General features: G+C 36.2%; 1 protein-coding gene across 1 annotated transcript in view; it reads left to right on the plus strand.

Annotated features, from left to right (window-relative positions):
* The window catches only part of arvcf (armadillo repeat gene deleted in velocardiofacial syndrome), a 356,942-nt gene that overhangs the window by 60,219 nt on the left and 273,553 nt on the right, over positions 1-23,170 (plus strand). The window contains exon 2 of the mRNA XM_015383025.1: positions 11,981-12,041. The gene's annotated coding sequence lies outside the window, so the exon portion shown is untranslated. The remainder of the gene's footprint in view (positions 1-11,980; positions 12,042-23,170) is intronic.

A 23,170-nucleotide genomic window follows, 5' to 3' on the forward strand; every position in this document is an offset into this window, starting at 1 on the left:
AACACAAAAACAACCCACACAAAATGGATTCCTAACATTATTATAGTTTTTTAAATAATATTACTAGAGATTTTTACAGAAAAATAAAAAAATATTACTTCTTGAGGATTCGGAATAAATGTATTTTTATGTCAAATGATCATTTTACAATAAACAGTGACATTATTTAAAGGCTATTCCCACATCTTCAGCAGTCCCTGTAGGTCTGAGAGATGCTCTTAGTGTGGGGGTCTTAATGATGAGCCTCATTATTCATGGAAGAGCCACATATTTTAGGAAATGGTGTAATAGTAAAAGAGCTTTCTGCGCCCTTTAATGCCTGACACTAAAGAAATGCCACAAAGGTTGCTGACAGCCCAAACCTTCATAGCCACCTTTAAGTAACCTGAGGAAGTTTTCATCTTTTTTCTTTTTGACATCCTTAAACTACACACACAGTCACTCTTCTCTTTGTTATTGTGCTATGCAGCTCCCTCCCGGTGCTCTGCCACAAAGACCAATGAAAATGCAACTTAAAAAATAGTATTTCATTTTAGAAGCTACTTTTGGCAATTTTCATACCTGCTGCAGCACAGCTGATATGATTTGGTACAATGTGTTTTCGTTTACCTTTATATGAGGGTTTGGCCAATGCTTGCCGCTTCAGCTATAGAAGCCTCTGAGCTGAATACAAATATATGTGGCGCTGCTGCTTCTTTATGGGTGTTTGCCACCCTTGGATGGTCTCCAGGCTCAGATGTATATGTGTACAGGGTTGCACTGATGCCAGAAAGGTCTGTATAAGCAGTTTTGTAACTTTGAGAAGTTTACAAAGCAAGAAGAAGAAGCAAAGTAGGGCAGAGCTGGTTCTTTTTTTAGTTCTTGTCAGTTATTTTGTTTGTAAATTATGATTGATCACTGTGAAACATCGATACCCTTTACAGAATCATAGATGGATGAACAGCTTTCCTTTCATCATTCAGAGGTTTCATTCAGCAAGTGTGCTTGAGCTTATGATCCTTTTTCATGGTTTTCAAGGAGAGAACAGAATGAATGATTCTGTGAGTTGGGTTTTTACTACTACTACTACTAATAATAATAATAACAATAATAATATTATTATTAATAATACATTTAATTTATACTGCACTTTCCATTTCCTCAAAGTACTAGAGAAAAAAAAGGGAAAAGCATGAAAAAAATGTTTTTAGAAGAGAGAAAAACATCTAAAGGGGACCAAAAGCTTTGCTAAAAAAACATTTTTTACTGCCTTTTTTGAAACACTCAGTAGATTGAGGTGCCCTCAAGGTGTCATAACATTCCACAGATGTGGGGCAGCAGCACAATATGCTCTATCTCCCGTTGTTCTGACTCTGGTTCTGGGAATCTGAAGAAGGTTTGAATTAGTGGAGTGAAGGGAGCAGGTTTTGAAGAACCAAAGCAGACCCAAAGCATCATACCACCATTACCATGTTTGACTGTTGCTGTAAGGGTACATATTTTCAAGCCACTCTTTCAAAAAGTCCCACATTCTGCTTGCCAATCAGAGGCAGCTTTTTAATAAAATGTCTGGTTTAAGGAACCAATAATTCAGATAACATTTTGTTCAAGTGCTTTATTTGTGGCAGAGAAGAGGAACATGGTTGATCCACAGATTATCCTGACCTGACACTTGTGCAAGACAGTTATTGGGTCATGTCCTGGTTCTGGTAAATCATGTGCTCACTGGCGCACACTACAGATGAATTGTCTAGATCAGAACACAGTTCACACTAGGGCTGCAACTGACGATTATTTTGCAAATCTAATTATCTGTCGATATTTTTTTTCAATTAATCGATTAATAATCGGACAGCCAAAGATTCCTTGAAGAAGTCTTTTTATGAAAGGAAACCAGGTGAAACTCAAACTTTTCCATTTGAGGAGATCTGGATAGAGCACATTGAGAGACAAAAAGTTTTTTTTAAATCCAAAATGTTTACATTTTTGTTACAGTCTCTATACTCCAGTTAACAATTAATCGATAAATTAGTTGACGATTATTTAAATTAATTATGATTAATCCGATTCATTGTTCCAGCCCTAGTTCAAACAGTACTCTACTCGCTGCTATCCTGCTATCCCTGGCTGCTATCCCAAGGAGTGCCTGATAAATTCAGATAAAATCAAACTTCAATTGTTGTTTTAAAAACAACACAAGTTTATATGGTGATATTGTAAAAAAAAAAAAGTATGTTGCAGCGCTGTTTAAAATACAAAACACCAGCGAGAACCTTTACCAATGTAGTAATCTGCAGTAGTTTCTCTGCTCTCTGCAGGTTGAAGGTCAAAGTTTACATCATATGGGCAACTCGGGTATCATAAGATTTTTCCAGCTTTCCAGTGGAAATTAGAACGTGAGTGGGTGTTCATGGTATTTACCATAATTACGATATCATCTGAAGGCAGCATCAGTCCTGGCAATACCTTTCTTTCACCCAGTAAGGACATACATCCCTGTTTTTGTGTTCCAGAACCACTAGAGTCACCAGAGCTAAGCTGGACAACTTCAACACCAGCTCAATAGCCTTCAAATAAATCTTTTAAAAACGTCATCCTTTGTCAGTTTGGTCCAGGCTCCTTACTATCTTGGTCCGGGCAAATTTCCAAAAGATCCAAAGTTTGGTTTCTACAAACTGAAACATTAGATTAATGATGTGTGGGGGATATCTATTTCATTTAGCTGTCTTAAAACTTGAAATACTTTTTACTTCTTTCAGTAATTCAATAGATTCACTTTAACCGCGTTTTATAAACAAGCTTATCTTACGTTGTTTGAATCATAAAAACTGCCTTAAGTGAGGTAATTGAAGTCAGAAGTGCTTCTGACGTCGTTCAGGGTTCTGTTCCCCTCGTTATGCGCAAATCAGATTTTATTTGAGCCACTTTAGAGGATTTGATGCAACTTTGACATCACTTTCCATTAGCCTCAGTTACAAGTTTTCCTCAGCGTTAGTGGGAAGTGATAGGAAGACAGACAGCAGCACTCAGTGGAAGGACAGCAAGATGTTTAACCACATCAATATATGGAGCGGATCCTCTATTTAGGAAAGATTGAAAAGCTGCTATAGGAGCCTTTTGGATGATGAGAGAAGTTTGTTCGAAATCCTGGAGAAAGGATTTTTGTTGCTGAATAGACCACTCTACATTTTCAATGGGCCACTTGCCTTAGAAATAGAGAGGATTGGTGCTGGCAAATCATTCAAAGTTATCCTCAACATCCTTGAGTTCTGAATGAACTTGGTTTCTGAAGTTGTTGACATCTTTAGCCCTCCAATCCTGGCTGATTGTCTGCAACAAATTAGACCTCTATGGTGAGCTAGCAGCCATAACTCAGTAAAATGCCAGAATAAATTCAGTTGCTTTTTATTAGTATGTTTCCCTTTAAGCTGCCACTGACACAATAAATGGCTTTCTTAGGACACTGAAAACTATAGACCCAACTATGGACCAAAGCCTGCTGTGTGTGATGACATTATTATTGTTTTCTCACACAGGTCAGTGAAGGCAAATGGTTATCAACAGGAGTAAGATAAAGGTGACATGACCTCACACAAAAGTTATTTGAACCTGCGATGGGAAGGGAGCCTTTCTAACTTTCTAGGTACCACTCATAACCCACTGTAGTAATTTTTATTAGACTGTTTATCTATTATCAAATAATGGCTGTCATTGCTGGAATTCCCTCCTTAGATGGAATGGTTTCAGTTAGATCATTTAGATCAGGAAATACTCTGCTGCTTTTCAAGACCAGTTCACCTTTTTTTATTTACATGATTGAGGTCAGATTTATTAAATAAAGTAAGAATGTGGTGGAACTTGAGGAGATCAGATGGATCTGGGTAGCAATGTTTTTCTGGAATCAACTAATCTATAATTAAATTATTATTTTTTTTGTACTAATGAATGGTACTTTTGATTTTAAACCATTAGATCTTATTACACAAACAGCAAAAAATGATCTTAATAGTTGACACATATTTGTACGGAGCACACCTCTGCTGCAAGATAAAACCTAATCTATTGAACTTGGACATGGTTTTTTTATACATGCATGAACATGAAGAAAGAGACATTATTTTGTGTTATTTACTGTTGAAATGTTTTTGCACCGTTTCAGTGCCACAAACGAGCAGTATGGGTAGGGTTGTATTAATATTTAATGTAATTTAATGTATTTATTCATCGCAGGGACAGTGCATATTAATAAACATGTCTGTCAATATGCCTGAGTTAGCCAGAAGGCTTTTCTCCACCTGCTGTGCTTATAGACAGAGGCTAAAAGTCACCCTAAAAGACTAGCAGTAAAATTACATTTTCACATCACATCATGACAATAGATTCATTCAGCTGAAAGGAGAATTTAAAAAAACACAAAAGATCAAAAAAATATAAAATCATTAGACAAAGACATGAATTTGTACACAAACATAAAGCAAGATGGCAGCAAAAGAGGCTGTTGTTGTCAGTTAGTGATGACAGCTCTTATTTCTTTAACTGAATCTTAGTTGTGATGTATGTGTTGAGGTTTAGGATGAATGTGAGGGTGAGAATCCCATCAGCTGCTGCTCGAACCGTAAAGGCAGTTTGTCTGAATCCACTTTTCCTAAAGTGTATTCAGATTAACTTTTTCCTAAGGATAAAATCTCCTCCCACTGCTCCTCTGGTTCCGCTGTGATCGGATGTTTGGATTGAGACAGACTGGTGAAGGGGAGCGGGAAGATAAACCATTAATTATTTCATAAATAAGACATACCGGTATATTTGAATATTACATAATATTATCTAAAGCTCAGTAATCTGTGTTTTTGCCATACTGGACAGTGATGACAAATGATTGGTTTCTTATCCAGCATTTCAAGTTTGTTTATTGAGAGTCTGCAGATGTTATGGAGTTGTAGCATTTACATTATTGCTGCCTAAGTGAAAATCTGTCGAAAATTACTGAGGTTATATTTAACTGTATTGCAGACCTGTTTTGTTTTTGATTAGAATGACAACCTAGAATCAAAGATAACTCCTAAATATAGGTATTCAGATACAGTTTGTATTCTTTGTCCTAAAAGAAAAACATCTGGCTCGGCACTAGAATTACTAATTGATGCAGTGAAAAACTTTGCAGCTGTTTTTAATGTGTTTGGCTGCAGTTAAAAAGTATTCAACGATATAATTGCTGTCCTCAAGTTTCTACAACCCCACCTAAGCGGGGCGTTCAATAAGTAATGCCCCTGACCCACTTCCAGTTGTTTGATCTAGCTGAAATTTTGCATGTGCAATTATTTATAATTCTATAGCTTAAGTAGCAAATTACAGCTCTGAAGTAATAGTGGTTTCTGATGTACAGGTGTTTGAACTGAGTCAAGTCTGAAATGGATCCTGATGAGTGTCGGGCAGAGATCCGTTTTTTTTTTATGTCCTGGTAATTATTACATACATACATTATTTATTGAACGCCCCTTGTACCTTTTGTTTAATGCTGTGTTTTGCAACTATCATTTCGGATATTGCTGGCGTTATATGGAGTGAAACTGTGTTCCATTATTGTTGCAAGCAAATGCAAATGGAAATTTGAAAAAAAAAAAACACACACAAAAACAAAAATAAAAAACATTTTAAAAAAAAAAAAAGTTATGAGAGTTTTATTATATATATATTATATTTGATTTCAATTGTTCTGTTTTAAATATGACGTTTTACGAATTTTATTCTTTTCTTCAAGCCTTTGCAGATCACACTCTTTTTACGTCTGGAGTTTGGCTTCCCTCTGCAGGGAGGAGTGAAGGCCCATTTTGTTTGTATTGAGCTTTAAGAGAAGAGAAAGATTTTCAAAGTTTAATTTCTTGATTGAATTTGTTTTACATTTTATTTTACAAATTAGTTTTTCTTTAAATTTCCATTTACAAGATTTTCTCTTTAATATTTACTTTTTTATAAATCAGGGTTTTAATTTTGCATTAATGATGAAATAGAACTCATCCCATAGTGTTAAAAAATTCTGCAGCTGGAGACTGTTTTTTTACAGAATGAATGAAACAAGAATAATCTTAGCAGGAGGTTGTTTTTGGTGCCTTATCCAGCTGACATGTTTTTATCTCTGGCTGTGTCCATTTAATAAACTAGCAGAGGGAAGATTAGAGGTTTGGTGCTCAGAGTTGCACTTTGCTGCTGTTACATTCATTTAAAAACTGAACCTTATGAACTTTTCACCTTTGCAGTCGGCATTTTAAACCTAAACATATAAATATAAAAGGAGCTTGTGTAAGAAGAATATAACTTTTCTTTTCAACAAAGCCAGCAGTCAAACTGTAATTAGGATGAGAATAAAAGAAAAAATTAATAATTCATGTCTTAAAATCCCTCTGGAGACAGAGGTCAAAAGGTTAAATAATATAAAAGCTTTCATAATTTGACAACTGGATCTGAAGTCTACAGAGAATCCTTCTGCTACAGAAAAAGGTAAAAAGGACAGTCAATTGAAGTAGTTTTATTAATTCATCGAGTGAAATGCTTTTTTTAAGAACAAATAAACTCATCTGCAGAGTTATTTAGTAATTAAGTTAAACAAACTGCTGTAGTACTACTAAAGGATTGAATGTTTAGCGTTATGTTGTAGGTGTCTTAATTTTGCTTGACCTCCTCCATCAGTGGGTAATTGATGCCTCTGATAAACCATGTTAGGTCAGTGTTCACTAAAAATGTTCGATAATGGCTCAGTTCTATATGAAATGCAATGATTTTAATATATTTACTTTAGATTGTAGATGCAAGTTTAAAAGGATCAGCTGGGTAAAAAAAAAAATCCAAAAGCTCCAAGTCTAATTTTCTGTCCTCCCTACCTGGTGTAGATACAGTGTAACAACTCCCAGCCAGTATGTGGCGGACTGGAGCTCACCTGCTCTTGTTCCAATCCTCATTTGTACCTTTTGCCAGTCGGTTGCTAACATTAGCAAACATTTAACTTATTTGTCCAGCAGGAAAGTGGAAACCTCTGCCTGACTTCTGAGCACCTTTGCTTCTTCAAGTCGGCATGAAAACCCAAAAGTTTGACAGATGTTCACCCTCGTTATGCCTCATATTAAATTTGCTTGACTCTGAGTAACGTCAAGAAGAAGCCATGTTTTAGCACCATCAACCTAATCAACTGCTCCATCAACCTCAATCTAATTCTTTTCTGTTGGTGTAACCAAAAATAAATATTTATATAGTTTGCACCCTTTAAAGTTTATAAAAAAAATTAATTGTACTCTATCCTCAGCGATTAGTCTATAGATGCTTTGCTTATGTTATTAGTTTCAGCTAGAAAGAAAATAGCGCCATCTTAAGAGGGGGGATATCCTTTCCAAGTAGCCGATCACAGGCAGTTTGCTTTCTCAGGCTGGTTCAACCCTCAAACTGATAAAATTTGACACGAAATAGGTCCACACTGATTTAAAATACTCTTATCACTATTTATCTCAGACACGAGTTGTTAATATCTAGACCAGGGATGTCAAAGTCAAATACACTGAGGGGTAAAAAAGCTAATTTGCTACAAGCCGAGGGCCAGACTGGTTAAATGTTTATTAAAACATACTGAAATGAACATAGCCCATTGAACCAGGACCTAACACATTGTTTAAAAAAAAAATTTATATCAATATTATTAATACACTTTTATTATATTAATAAACTTATTAAGATAAATGCATAAATAAAAACACATGCATTATAAACTGAAAATGCATTGCTGTGCTGCTCTATGATCCTACCTGTGGGCCTTGACTTTGACATAAGTGACATAGAGGTTTTAATAAAGTTTTAGGGGGAAATGTTTTTTAAATCAGTGATGTGGCTTTTACTTTTATTTGCCAGATTTTTTATAAACTTATGATTTGCAAACCTTTATTTATATGAACTCAGGTTGTCTTTGATAGAAATAGAAAATCAGTTTAGTGTCCCACGAGTGGGTATATTTTGGTGTTACAGCAGCAGCAAAAGTTTATTGCAAAAGTGGTCACACAATGTGGACCTTAGAAAAGTGTTGATACAATATAAATACTGTGTATCTGGAGAATAAGTAATCAATAAACAGCTATGGACCTTAGGGCTGGGTATTTTCGCCAAAGTCCTGAATCTATTCGAGTTTGATTCATACAGTTCTAAATCGATTAATTTCGATTTAATCTGTTTTTACAATAATGAAAGTGGTTCAACTATGTTTAAATAATATACTCATGTTTTTAATTTTTTCCTGTCATATTAAACACAAAGTGCAAACTTGTAATTGAGACAGTTTAAAGTTGAGATGTGAACAAAACTGTCTCAAAAATGCAAACTTATTTTTAAAAAGTGAAAAAGTGAAGCCTCACCCGAGCATGCAGAAGTGACACAGCGGGGACACAGGAGACATGCATGAGCTGCATTATCTTCACTGCACAAACCATTTGTGCAGCGTTGTCTGTAACAACTACAGGGTGTTTGCTGGTCAGCCCCCATTTGTTAAAGGAAAATTCCAGTTTTTAACACTTTTAGCCCATTTTCTGTAGTGTCCAGGATGAAATCGAATGATCGACACCAAAATTTTGACGATTGGTCCTGTCTCTGCTATTTGGCTCATGCAGAATCCCCCCCTGGCTGCTTCAGAATGGCTTCCATAGTGCAAGTCCGATAATGTCCTTGAAACAACCTTAAACGTTCTTTTTTTAAAATATGCTACTCACCGGGTCGTCAGCGCTGTTCAATGACGTTCCAAAAAAAGTTTCGTGAAGAAAAACCGTTCCTGTCTTGTTTTATTTAGCATTTTGTAAATCCCAGAACAATTTTTTCCGATACATCACAACCGCTTATAAACTTCCGCTTCCCGTTCGAATCTGAAGCGTTGCACACTCCAGACCACTAGTTGGCGACGGTATCCTCTACCGTCAAACTCAAAGTCCAATATGTCCTCCTCAAGAATCCACCTTTCGTATTCCATTTTCAGAGTTTTTTAAAGTGTTTAACAGAGACGTTAGCACCTCGACGTCGGAGTACACAGAGTGAAGCAGAAACACTTGGGCCTTGCGAAAAGACTACAACTAAGCGTAAACAGGCCCCATTTCCGTTTCCGGTGGCGGAGGGATATTGACTATTCCAACAGAACTCAATGGGATTTACAAAATGCTAAATAAAACACTACAGGAACGGTTTTTCTTCACAAAACTTTTTTTGGAACGTCATTGAACAGCGCTGACGACCAAGTGAGTAGCATATTTTTAAAAAAGAACGTTTAAGGTTGTTTTAAGGACATTATCGGACATGCACTATGGAAGCCATTCTGAAGCAGCCAGGGGGGGATTCTGCATGAGCCAAATAGCAGAGACAGGACCAATCGTCAAAATTTTGGTGTCGATCATTCGATTTCATCCTGGACACTACAGAAAATGGGCTAAAAGTGTTAAAAACCGGAATTTTCCTTTAATGTCTTCAGTCAACCGATTTGCTATATTTGCAGCTGTCTGGCTTGACGTAATCTTAAGTGCATCTTTCCTGCTCATTTGAATGTGAACGTCATGCGTGTCACTATAAAACTGATCAATTTCATTCCCTAGAGATCGATCCAAAATCCCCCCCAAAAAATCGATTAAATCGATTAAATCGATTTTTTTTACCTAGCCTTTATGGACATTGTTACAGTAATGGATGACCTGAAACCAGGGGAGAAGATCAGGTGCACTGCGTAGATCCACATTATTAGAATAGAATACAGAAAAAGACCTGATCATTCTTTAAAATACTAGAACTTTAAGACAATCTGCTTTAAATCTTGGAATGGATCTCTGTGCTACTTTTCTCATGTAAAACCCTATCCAGGGCAGATTTATATTCAGATTTTTTTTCTTACTAGTCAGAAGGATTTTCCTGACAAGTAGTTTCTATAAGCTTAAAGAAAATGTAACTTTTGAATTTATTGTTTTTCCACAAACCTGCTGTTAAGTTTAGTAGAGGTGTTTCAAGATTATTTAAGAATTCACATGTTCTAATGTGATTTTATTCAGTGTTAAAACAGGGAAACCAAAATGTGGGAGCTGTTTTCTAAGCTGGAAGGGCTTAGAAAGGTTCCCTTCACAGGGAAAACGGATGAACATCCACACCCAGCCAGGTTTCTGTTCCAGCAGGTCTGACTTTAACTCTAGCTTTGTGGGTTTTGTTAAAATAAGGTGTAGCTTTTCTCTTTGATCAGAGGGGCGTCCTAGGATCTTTCTGCTTGGCTGCTTTTCAGTTGCCCATCGGACTGTGAATGAGGCTAGGGAGTAGAGCAAATACTTCACCCCCTGACCCCAAAAATAACAATATCACAGACTGGCGACCCCATAAAGAACATAGAATTGCCTCACTTTATAGTTATCTACACCTACAAAGTAAAGAAACTGCATTCAGTTTTAACTGAATTGATTTATTCTTTTAAATCACCATTAATTTATTATTTTTGTATATGTATGCTGGTGAAGATTCACATTCATTAAAAAAAAAAGTTTTTTGTAATGTATGTGTAATTATTTAATGGGCCATTTATAGCGTAAATCTTACAATCTTAAAACTTTTTAAATTTACAATATATTATTTTAATTGATCATTTTTATGCATGTAATGGGAAAATGATGAATAATGCCATAATTTTTGAATGTCGTTTTAACAATTTAATGGTACATTTTCAACTCATTTTCAAATGTAATTTTGATTTATTATTTGAACATTTAAATATTTAATTGTGCATTTTACAATTTAATGGTACCCTTTGGATGTTTGAATCATGTATTAGATAAATAAATAAATGTTACATCTACCATAGCTGTATCATAGTACATTTATTCATTTTATTGGGCATTGACATTTATGCATTTTTTTATATATTTTGCCCTCCACACTTGAGGGATCACATCACAATGACCCCCGACTGTCTGCCACTTTGGGAACCCCTGAAGTAGAGGATGTATGTGAGGATGTGGGTCTGACTCCTGGGTATGGAGGAGCAGGTGGGGCTGGAAAACACCTCCGATACCCATTCAGATTGTAGGGGGAGGGATGGGAGGTCGCTGAGCTGCTGATCGGAGGAGCAAATAGCTTTTTAATTGATCATAGTCTCTTTAAAAGCCTCTCTGAGCAGCTGTTTGCTCACTTCTCTGTCTCTTTAGAGGCTGTGTATGAGAGATCAGCTAGTAGAAGAGTTTTTATAGACCTAAATTCAGTCATAAATTCACAGTTCCTACACTTAACTCAAAGCTTTTGTGTTGATGAGGGATTCTCATTACAACTCCAGCCTTGGAAACTTCCCCTAATTCTAACAGCTTTGTTTCCTAAAAAGCTTAGGGAATCTTGAGCTTCCCAAACTTTTCCTTAATCAACAAAAGAGACAAAACCCATCCAGATTACACACAGTAGGATTACTGAACTCCAGCTTCTCATATCTGTTTTATCTCAAGAACCCAACCTCTAAAACAACATGAAATATTAACCGGCCTAATGCTAAAGGAGGCTGCTAGATGCTGCATTCATTTTTTAATAATGTGCCTCTTGGGACATTTGAAAGTAGGTTTGTTTTGTTTGACAGTGTAGACATGCAGATATAACCAAGCAGCTCAGCTTAATAATAATAATGACTAAAACTGATGTTCAAAAGCTAGATTAAATATTCCTAAATGTTTTGAATAAAATTCTGATCCTTCACACACAATCCACTCAGGAGCTGCAGGGTTTGACCAGTTTGGGTGCACATGTCGTGAAAAATCGGTTTGTGTTTATGTTCCACTGGCAAAAATCCTCATCTTTTCCCCTATCTGGTCTACTTGCTTTGCTAACTGTTTAAACAGACGTGTGCAGGTTTTCTTGTTAGGTTATTGTGGATTTTAAAGGGCATATCTTGTTCATTTAGTCTTAGTTATTCTTCCTTCTTTTATTTTATCTCAATAAAAGTCAATTTTAATGAGGATGTTTTTGATTTTTGCAGGAACAGCAGCTGATTGTGACATCGCTCGGAGCTTTGTATGGGTCATTCTCATCAACCAAAGGTAGGGACATTCTTTTGTCAAACCTGTGAGGTTTTGATTAAGCTTTTCTATGACAAAAGGCTTGTTAGTGGCAGTATGTGGTTAAGCTGGTAAAAAAAAACACTGAAAAAGGAAGGCATTTATCAGAGAGAAATGTTTTTACTTAGCTTCCTTTAGCTTCATGTTGGTCTCTGTCAGGTCAGACTGGAGGAAAATATTGACTGTTTTATAGCTATGATCTGAAAAAAAGACCCTGCTGTTATAATAAATATAATAAGAAAAAAAAGCCTAACTAGAATTCCAGAGAAAAACAAGTTTAAAAGGTACATTTTAAATGTTGGTACACCTCTTGAAAAATGGTCTAAGGTATTTGAAAAAAAAAAAAAGAATCAAACAACAATATAGAATAGTAAAAAATAACAAAAACCCCATGATTTTTGCACTGCATTTATATAGAAATCTGAAATTGGAAAAACAACTAGAGTTGATATGATTATAGTTGGGAAAGATATAACACTTCCCTTGATGATATTCTTTTGTACTGCAGTTAATAGAAAAACTCTTTGTAAATTGATCTGGTGTCAAAAGTCTTAAAGGATATTTGCTGAAAAGTTCAAGTTAATCCTTTTATGTCGCAAACAAGGAGTACAGTTTTCCATCACCCACAGTATAAAAGTAAAAACAGCAACTAAAGTGTAAAAACAGGATGAATGCAGTATGTACAAGTGTGTGTGTGTGTGTGTGCAGACCATCTATAAATAAATAAAAGAGGGAAGACAGGTCGTACACTGGAAAAGACCTTAATTACACTATCAGAGTGTCTGACCTCCCTGGCTGTGAGGCGTTCAATATGTTCAACAGAGACACTGTTTGTGTCTTGGTTCCTTTTTGCTTTTAGCTCTCTACACTTTAATGTAGCCTCTGACCAGAATGTGTCAGATGTTAGTCTTACAATAGATGCTGAATCATCTGTGTGTCTTTGTGTATTTTAACAAGAAGCTGCTTATGTTTCATTCTGGATGCTGAATTAAAACATGCCTTATTTATTGATCAGCTTAAGCAGAGGTTTTTGGTGAATTTGGTTCTTTTTTATTACGCCTTGCAGCACCGTTCATAATTACTGGTATTCCGATTAAAGATGTGTGAAAAGTATATATATAATATCCATCATTATTTTGAGTACATCTCTTCTATAAAAATACATTTTTAAAACAATGAATATACTTTATCTTGTAGTTTCTTTGAGGCACATACTGTATATATGATAGAAAAAATACTCTCTTTTGATCATTCGTTATAGAACTATAGAAACATTTAGGTCCAACAAATTCCCCTTATATGTCAAAAAATGGAAAGAAAATGTGGCCTAAATGTGATTATATCTACTTGCAGGGCAACAGTAAAAGGTTTAAAACAACTGGAAGCACAGTGGAGGGTGGTACTGGGGTTGGAAATGTCTTCATGCTGTAGAACTGTAGCACAGTGGCCTCTTGGGGTCACCAAGTCTCTATGCCAACCTGCTTACTTTAAAGCTTTTCACACATCTTTATAAGGACTGCTAATAAATGTGTCAGGTCATTTAAATGGCCTTTTCAGACAGGAAGGGGAACCTAATTCTTCGATTGCAGCTGATGATACTATGAATATGATAAATAAGTATTAAGTAAGTATTATTTTGCATTTCTGGATTTGCATGCCTTGAACACTTCCTATACTTACATCTTTTGTATTTCGGCACTGTCTTTAGTACCAGTGTTCTTGCTTTAAGAAGGTCTGGGAGTGATTAAAGTATTGTTCAGGAAAGTCTTTCTACCTGACTCTCATGCTGGTTACCAAGGAGACTTAGGCTGAGGTTGCACCTATTTATGGATGTTAAAGAAAAGGAAGGAAGAAAAAAAGCCCAGCAAAATAAACCACCTTTTCTCTTTAGGCACTGATTAACCAGGTTCTGACTAACAAGGGGGCTGTTATTCCTTTTTCCATTCAGGTTAATCTTTTTGCTGGCAGTTAAAACAAATCATTGCCGCGGTTTGGCACCAAGAAAAGGTACTTACAAACTTTGAACCAAGTTTTAGGCTCGTACTTTTTGTTAAATGGAACTGAACTAATGTGTTGGAATTTCCTCGGAAAGCAGTAGATCAGCTGAACTGCATCCTGTCACCTCCAATAGGATTTACATCTTATCAGATGTAAGCTTTAAAACCTTAAATAAATGGAAGATTTAAAGATTTGCAAACTTTGTAAAGCCAGAGTTAACCTCCTCTTGGCCAGTTTTAGTGCACATTGAAATGGGGCTGTAGTCAAGACCTCCTGGCCTGAGACCAAGTCAAACTAAGACAAGGCAAGTCCTGCAGGGGCCGAGACTTAATTGAGACCATTCAGAGCCCCACGTTTCATCTCACAGTAAAGTATGAGAAATGTCCTTCTCAAATTAATTTAAAGATCCACATTTCCATAAAAACTACAATGTATTAAACAATCATAGCTTAAATTCCATGTTCTCTATTTTATACTATTTACTAAAGTAGTCTTCTCTTCTGTTGTTTATTAACATATAATATAACATTTAAATAATATAATTTTTTTTTCAAGTCGTGCCTAAAAATTTGTATTTTAAATAAATGTTTGCTTTCCTTTTAAAAGCACAAAATAAGTCAGTTGTGGATCACATCACAAACCTTAAGTATTATGACTGAACTTCATGTAATAAGAATTACTTTTATTTGTAATGAGAAATAGAAAAAACCCTGATGTCTTCATAATATGGCCATAAAGCAAAACTATCTCATTCAAAGTGGCTAATAGTCTAAATACAGGTATATGATTAAAATATTCTTCATTTATTACAGTTATAGTTTCATTAATCTGACATTGAAATTTTATTTTTCCAAATTTGAATATTACCTATTTAAATAATTGAGTTTGTGGCACCTCTGACTTTCCATCCATCCTAAAAGTCCAATTTGTGCTATTTTCAGGCTTCTGTTTGTGTTAAATGTTTAGATACTCAAATCGGACTAGAGCTTAATGAAAAGAGCGCCGCATTTGAACGATACCTGATCAGTCCTACGGTAATTCTAACTTCTTCTAGCAAAGATACACAAAAAACCTTCTTAGTATATATGCAAATCAGAACAGAGGCACAGAGAGGGGACTGTCTGTAAGTGAAAGTATTGGTAGGCTGTGAGGGCCTTTAAGGTCTTCACCTCTGGCCTAGAATCAATCAGAAGCACTAACCTACATTCAAAAACTAAACTCTAATTTTCTTCTTTCCAACTGTATTTATTAAAAATCAATTTTCTTAATTTTGTAGCGTTTCTCTTGGCTGTGCTGCTTCCATTACATTTATGTGGTTGTTATTTTTTTGTCCCATCAGTCCCTTTCAACCTCTGTGCATTGCTATGTTAGTCAAATCTTCCCCTTTAGAATCAGCAGTGCTGTCTGATCAATATTCGTGAGGAACGTTTTCTTCAAACAATCAGATTTCACATTTGCCCACCTTGGCCAGCTAGAGGGCCCAACCAAAAATCAGCATTTTCTGTCCTCTGATTGGTCAGTTAGAGCAAAACATTTACAGCCAAGTTACGCTAGCAACAATCTGCACACTGCAAAAAAAGGAAATCGAAATTAGTTATTTCTGCTTAAAATAAGGGCATTATTTCTTGAATTGAGTTGGTAGGTGAGACACTTTGCCAATGGAATAAGACAATTTACATTTAAAATAAGAAAAAAAAAAACAATGCATTGTCTTATTTGTATTGCATATTATCAAATTATTTTATTTTAAGAGTAGAGATAATTATTCCATTGGCAAATCATCTTATTTACCTGCTAAAATTAAGGGTAAATACACTTAATTTAAGAAATGTTTAATTATTTCTAGATTTTTGCCTTGTATTTTTGATTCACTCTTTTTTCTGGCCTCAATGGCCGATACCGATACCTGTGATCACTCATTAAATCTACAAGAAACTCACCTCTGCCTCCCTGCCTCTGCATTTGGGTCCTCAAACCTCAACATAACCCTGACAGTAGGTGCATGTCCACTGTGAGAAACATAATGTAAAAAAAAATCCAGCAAGGAGAATATATGATTTTTTAACTATTAATTTGTATGATACAACTGCAATGTTAATTTTTGGTACAGTAGCCTTTGTTTGCAATTACAGAGGTGAAACGTTTCCTGTAGTTTTTCACCAGGTTTGCACACACAGCAGGAGGGATTTTGGCCCACTCCTCAACAGAGATCTTCTCTAGATTGGTCAGTTTTCTGGGCTGTTACTGAGAAACACAGAGTTTGAGCTCCCTAAAAAGATTATCTATTGGGTTTAGGTCTGGAGACTGGCTAAGCCGTGCCAGAACCTTGATCTGCTTCTTACTAAGCCATTCCTTGGTTATCCTGGCTGTGTACTTTGGGTCATTGACATATTGGAAGACCCAGCACCCATTCACAACACATGTCATCTCAAGGCACTTTATACATGCAAGCCAGACCATACAGTCAAATTGATTCAAAGTTTTCTATCTAAGGAAAACCAGTTGATTGCATCGATTCCATCACTGACTTGAAGGCAATCCCTCACACTAAGCATGCTTGTAGTGACAGTGGAGAAGTAAAACTCCCTTATAACAGGATGAAACCTCCAGCAGAACCAGACTCAGTAGGAGGGGCCACTTGCAGGGGCCCCAGCCGAATCCCAACTCATCCATTCGCTTGGATGACTAAGCTAGAAAAGGCTTAGAGTGGTCCTTCCCTGGTGGTGGAATAAGCCAGAGGGTAAGTAACATAATAATAATCTGAGAATGAGGGAGGAGATGGGCTGGAGGTGGGTGAAACTTCACTTGCATGCAGGAGAGAGAAGCTAGGGCAGGAGCTAAATAAAAGGAATCTTGAAAAATGATTGGTGTTGGAGGTGCGGCCCCCAAGTTGATTGGCCGGAGATGAGAAGGGGACATTGCAAGTGGTTCAGGTGCAGCTGATAAGAGTTTCCCAGATTGAATTTACGCTTAAGATTCATTCCCTCGAGTAGCGTTGTGTTATAAGCTTGGGTCTCTGCTAGTCACACCCCCTGGAGGTGGTGGGGAAAAAGCTGCACGGCATAAAAAAGCTGTAGACGTCTTGTCTGCATGTCTAATTTCCACTCGGAATATACACATCTGTGTATGGTGTAAACATTCACTCCAGAGACTCTTTCCAGCGAGCTGAATATCACATTAATATTCAAAGAGGACATTTATGACACTTTGGATGCAATAAGCAGCATTTTTTATATTCAAAACAGTCCTTAAGAAACTGAGCATGTGATAATATGTTTTCAATATAAAAACATCATCCAAATCTCTATTATGCATCACCTCTCTTGTTTTATACTTAATTATACAAGCAGAAACATAACAATCTGTTTCACTGGTGACCGGTTCACGACAGGATCATAATGTCTTTATTTCAAACAGATGAGATTTTGAACAGCAGATTTTTTAAACTGTCTTTGTCTCATTTTACATTTAAGAGAATCGCCTCTACATTTTTACATTAGGCTTTTCCTGCTCAGAATTCCTGCTTAATGTACATCAGGTTCAATTTGAAATACAGCTTTAAATGCAGGGCAGCAGGGGTCAAGTGCATCAATATAGGGACAGAACTGTTTTCCATTCCCTCTAATATCAAGGTCGGCTTGTTCTTAAATCCTTAGCTCTAAAATGTCATTGGTTTAATTAATTCTCCAGAAACCCTCTTAGGAAAGCCCTTTTAATAGTCGGAGAATGCCTATTAATCAACTGGCAAGGGGCCAATTATGGCTGACGGTCACTGTGTGAACATACAGTGTGAGGACTAAACTGACCTCTCAAGGTCTGAGCTCCGGGATAAAAATTCACATGTTCTGAACTGAACTTAGAAAACGAACAGCCAACCATTAAGTGAAAAAGCAATTTCTATATATAAAGTTAAATGTGTTCTCCTGTGAATAATTGTGATAAACTATGATTCTGGTTCCACCAACTATAACCTGACTTTATTTATCACTTAAACAGAGCCTGTTAGACAATAAAAAGTAGCCTAACAGATGAAAAAACAAAACAACAAAAGAAAGCAAACAATCATATGGGGCTATCAAAAAATAACTGAACAGCAAATGAAATAAAAGAGTAAATTTTAAGGCACAGACAAAATTATTCCTGAGACACATTAACAGCTCCCAGAAACTAAAGTTTCAAACTTGCAGCAATAACTTTTTCTAAATAGACTCAGAGCACTGCATACCTTAGCGGCTGATTTTTTTCATAATCCCTTTAAATAGAACCCAATGTTCTTCTAGATTTTACCCCATATTTATTTATTGTGCACTGTATTGAACCTTTCATATCAATGCCTTTTGCACCATGACGTTAAACTGGTTTTCTTTTCTCCTACAATTGAATGCCCAGTATAAACTTTTGTATACACTCTGCTTATACAACACTTGTTTACGTCTAAGTTGCACAATTAAGAAATAACGCTTCAACAATTACACTGGTGACCCAAACAAATAAGAGGCGTTACCTTACATTGGCTAAAAACCCTCTTATGATCCCAAGACTTCAGAAAATTTGTGTAATAAAGTTAAAATTTGACTTTTTGGCTGTTACTACAGCTGTTATTTCTTGTTAGAACTAATGCAGGGTTATCGCAGGTTTATGATAAAAAAAAAAAAGAAAAGAATATGGTGGAGGTGATGTGATGTTTGGGGGATTGCTTTGCCACGTCAGGACCTGCAGAACTTTCTATAACTGATGGAGACATAAATTCTTCTCTCCACCAAGAAATCCTGATGAAAAATCTTCCTCTTCTGTTACCCAACACTAGAGTGAACCAAAGCAGATCAGCAGATCAGTCTCCTAATGGTGCAAAATAAACAAAATGAAGGGTTCAAAATCCTATAAAATTATAATTGTCCTATAATCCTATAATTGTAGGATCAATTATTCACGTTTTACACAATACTACACAGATATTTTTTATAATGTCAGAAAAGTCTCAATTCAGTTGTTAGCTGGTTGATATTGGATGCTATAGATGACACAGTTGTTAGCTGGCGGGGGAGGATTACTTTTTCACAAAGATGGTTTGGATAGCTTTGTTTCCTTCATAATCGAAATAAGAATTATTTAATCAGGATAACTTTGATATCAAATCTGTTCAATGTTAAAAACTGCTGAAACTTTATTTTGAAAGTCTTTTTAAACAACTGCATTTTGACTCATAAAATCAATGTTTGTGATGAACACCTAAGAGAATGCTCCCCCAGTGGTTCTGAATGTGCAGAGATTGTGTTATCACCTTACTAGTTTATAGAGAAGCCAGAACAGTATTGATCTGTGTTTATCATGAAGCATACTAATGTATATTAACTACGTACATTTCTTGGCCTGTTTGGTTTCCTTTTCAGAGGAAATACTTTCAAGGAGTGAATTTGTAGCCCAAATAACATGCCATTCATTAAGCCTGAGGGATTGTTTCTTATTACATCATTCATTTGCTTCTGAAAGTAGACAAATACTGTTTACTGTTCATTTTTGCTTATTTAATGCCAAAAAAACCTAGAAGCTACTTTTTATAATTTCATACATTCAAGTTCATTTAAACCAAGGGAGAGGAGCTTTTTATACTCTGCCAACCCCAATTAGATACCAGAATTAACAAAATTTGTTTGTTTTTTTTAGCTTTAGTCCTCAGCCGAATGTGATATCATTTTAAGAAATTAAATATTGTAATGATAAACCCTTTCAAAATCTTCATATCTCAATTTACAAATGGAAAGACTGGAGTCATTAACATATTTATGACCATGGTGTTTCACACAGAATCTATTTTTCAACATTTCGTCTGTTGGAAAGCATCTAAAAGGGGTCAGTGTAAAATATTATATTTGTAAAGTCTGTCATAACTGTGGTCGGTGTAAAGCTCATCTTAGCTTGTTCAACTGTATTGCCAATTAAAGTTAAACTGTGATCAGAATAAATTTTCTTTATGCCTTTTAGTGAGAAACAGAAAAACTTTGGCAGCAAAATGCAATTAGATCTTGCTTGGGCATCTTTGATTTCTCAGAGGTTTTTTTAAGAGTCCTCTTCTGTACAAACCCCCTCATGAAGACCAAGGGATGTAGAGAATTTTAAAGCAGGACCGGGTTATAACAAAGAAGCTTAAAGGTATTGTGGAGGACTTTTTAAATGAGTCGCCCTCCCCACTTTAAAAAAAATGTCCACGTGAGAACATGCACAAGCCCGTTTCTCCTTGTGCACACTGTTTAAAATGTGCTGCTCTCATAGCTCATACAAGCTTACTGTGTCCACATATAGCAGGGACCAAATAATGGAAATAATAGCAAACTCAGTTAACTGACTGCTTGGACAGTAAAATCCCATAATGCTTTGCGAGGACAGCTCTCTGCGCAAAGCATTCTGGGATAAATCTGGCTCTTCGAGGCCTTTCTGTTCTTCTCATTTACTTCGTTGACACTTTCTCCCTTATGACCCTCGGCCATTTTCAAAGCAGTGAGAAAGGTGAGCTTCAATGACACCGTAGCTCACCACAGATTTACGCCTGAAAGTGTGCATGCACAGAAAAAGATAGGTAACGGGGTAAGCATGTAGGATGGCCTTACGTAAACATACCACCAGAATGACTGACAATTAGGAGGACCAATTATTTAGATGATCCACCTGCAAATAATAGGTCATTCTCTCTACCTTTAACCTAGAATAAATCAGATTTAGATTTTAAATTCATTTTTTACCAAACTAAAGAAGCACTATGGTGGTTCGGTGTTTTGGTTTTGTTTTTCATTTAAGTTGAGGACTTCAGTGGATTTCTTTATTATCGTTTTAAATCTTTTGCAATCATAGCCTTTGTGTCTTTTTTATAATTTTATTACTGCCTTACAATGTTATTAACATATTTGCATTTATTTTTTTAGATCAGTGGGAAGGGCATTCCTCTTGTCTTGTAGTTCTTTTGCATCTACATAATTCTGCTGCGTTTGTGGTAATTATTTCCCTTAGATTGTCTATTTGTGTAATTCCACAGCTGTTCCTAATCCCATGACTGCCTCACTATCTGTTCTTTATCTAACTGTTTTTTGAGTTTTCTCTTTTAATCATCAAATCTCCATGATGGTCATTTCAAGTCTATGTTTGCATTTCAGTTTTTGTCTCAGCAGGTTAAATCGATACTTAACAAAATATTTTATTAGAAGTTAGGATGTCTTAGATAATTTACCAATCTCACTTATCAGATAAAATATCTTTATAGCAACCAACCCTTTCTATTGTAGCTAGACATGTTTTCGCCTGTAATTCTGGTTAATAATCTTGGGTGATGAGTTCCAATTGTTTGAGGTTGGAAACCCCCACCCCCATACAGATTCTCTATCAGATTGACACGAGCACTCTGCCTGGGCCCTGTTGATAGAGTTATAACATTACTTTTAACTTAAATCTGCCAGGGGTATGAATCATTTTGGGTTAAGGTGTTTATCCTAAGCTTTGAACATCTTACACGCACAGTTCAATCCGACCATATCCAACCAATTTCAACCAAAAGCGGCAATGCAGGCTTTCAACCAGTCTTGACCCCAGGCTGACATCCAATATAAAAATGAAGCATCTATATGTGGAAAAATTAGTTATTTCAAACAAAGAATATTTCATTCAAGTTTTTGCTGTGTTAAAACATCTAAAATTCCTCTTTAAAGTTGAATAAAACCCAAAAGCAAAAACACATTTTTGTACCCTGCCATGCTTTCAAACATTACTTATATGCTTCACACACGCTGATTGCTGTGTTTATCACAAAAATAATTAGCTGCTAGCACAGAGCTCCCTGCCTGCTTCCACTGTGGGGAGTTCAATTATGCCCTTGCTGTGGTGTTTAGAGACCGTATTTGGATGCATGGTGTTGTTGCAGCAGAGGGGTAGCATCGGCAGAGATTCTGTGAGCGTGACTAATCCAGGGATCTCCTGCTCGGTGTGTGCGGCTAGACGTCCTTCACGCCTTACCCCTGCCTGTATAAGAACGGCCTCACACATTGATGGAGCAGCAGGGAGGGTTTGTTGCTGCTCAGTGCATTACCACCAAACGCTAAACCATTTTGCTTTTTTATTGACAGATCCTGTAGACTGCTGCATGCTTTGGTTCCTTTAGTTTGCTTTTGTCATTATAATGGCACATGATCACTGCAGAATATTGTCAATCTATAAACATTCAAGTTTACTTCGTTGGTTTCAACAAGAAGCTCAACCAAGTGCTGCCATCAAATTTCTTGTGTCTTTTTTGCCCTGAAGTTCATTTCTACCACAGAGAGCAGAAAAAGATCCTGCAGGATAGTTTCTAATCAAACAGAGATGTACCACTTTGCAGACTAACACAAAGTAGTAGATTGTTGAAAAGAAAGTAATCTTTAAAATGTGAGGTGAATATTTATTTAAGTCACCTAATAATAAAATGTATCATGTCTAACAGCCTAACACGATGAGTGAGGAAAGCGTTAATTACAGAAGAAGACAAAGGACTGTGGTAACTGTGGAGGAGCTGCAGATATCCACAGCTCAAGCTGGAAAAATTTGCATCAAAACAGCTAAAAGTTACACTCTACACAGGTCTGACTAGTATTGAAGAGTATTTGCATGAAGAGAATCTCATAAAGTCTTAGTTTTTGTATTTCCATAAAGCCACATATAGGAAAGAAAAAACATGGTGGTTTGATTGGATCATCAGGTATGTTCACAAGTAACCAGAATAAACAGCTGATTTGATTAAAGATCAGTCATGCAAACACACCAACCAGAATAAAGTGATCGGATTCAGCTGAAAGGGAAGGTTAATGCCAATCTATAATCTGATCAGTGCCAATCCAAACAATGATTCCAATCATGTTTTTTTTTTTTTTGCATGTACTTATATAGCGCCTTTATTCAAGTTAGGAGACTTGACCAAAGCGCTTTACACTACATTCATTCACCCATTCACGCACACACTCACACACTGATGGTGGCAAGCTACATTGTAGCCACAGCTGCCCTGGGGCTCACTGACAGAAGCACCAAACCACATTTGTTGTTATTTGTTCTTTTTCTTTTCCCCAAAAACGTCCAGAGAGTAAAGGCAGATTCAG

This window comes from Cyprinodon variegatus, unplaced genomic scaffold (assembly GCF_000732505.1).
Source record: "Cyprinodon variegatus isolate N-32 unplaced genomic scaffold, C_variegatus-1.0 Scaffold273, whole genome shotgun sequence".
NCBI lineage: Eukaryota > Metazoa > Chordata > Actinopteri > Cyprinodontiformes > Cyprinodontidae > Cyprinodon > Cyprinodon variegatus.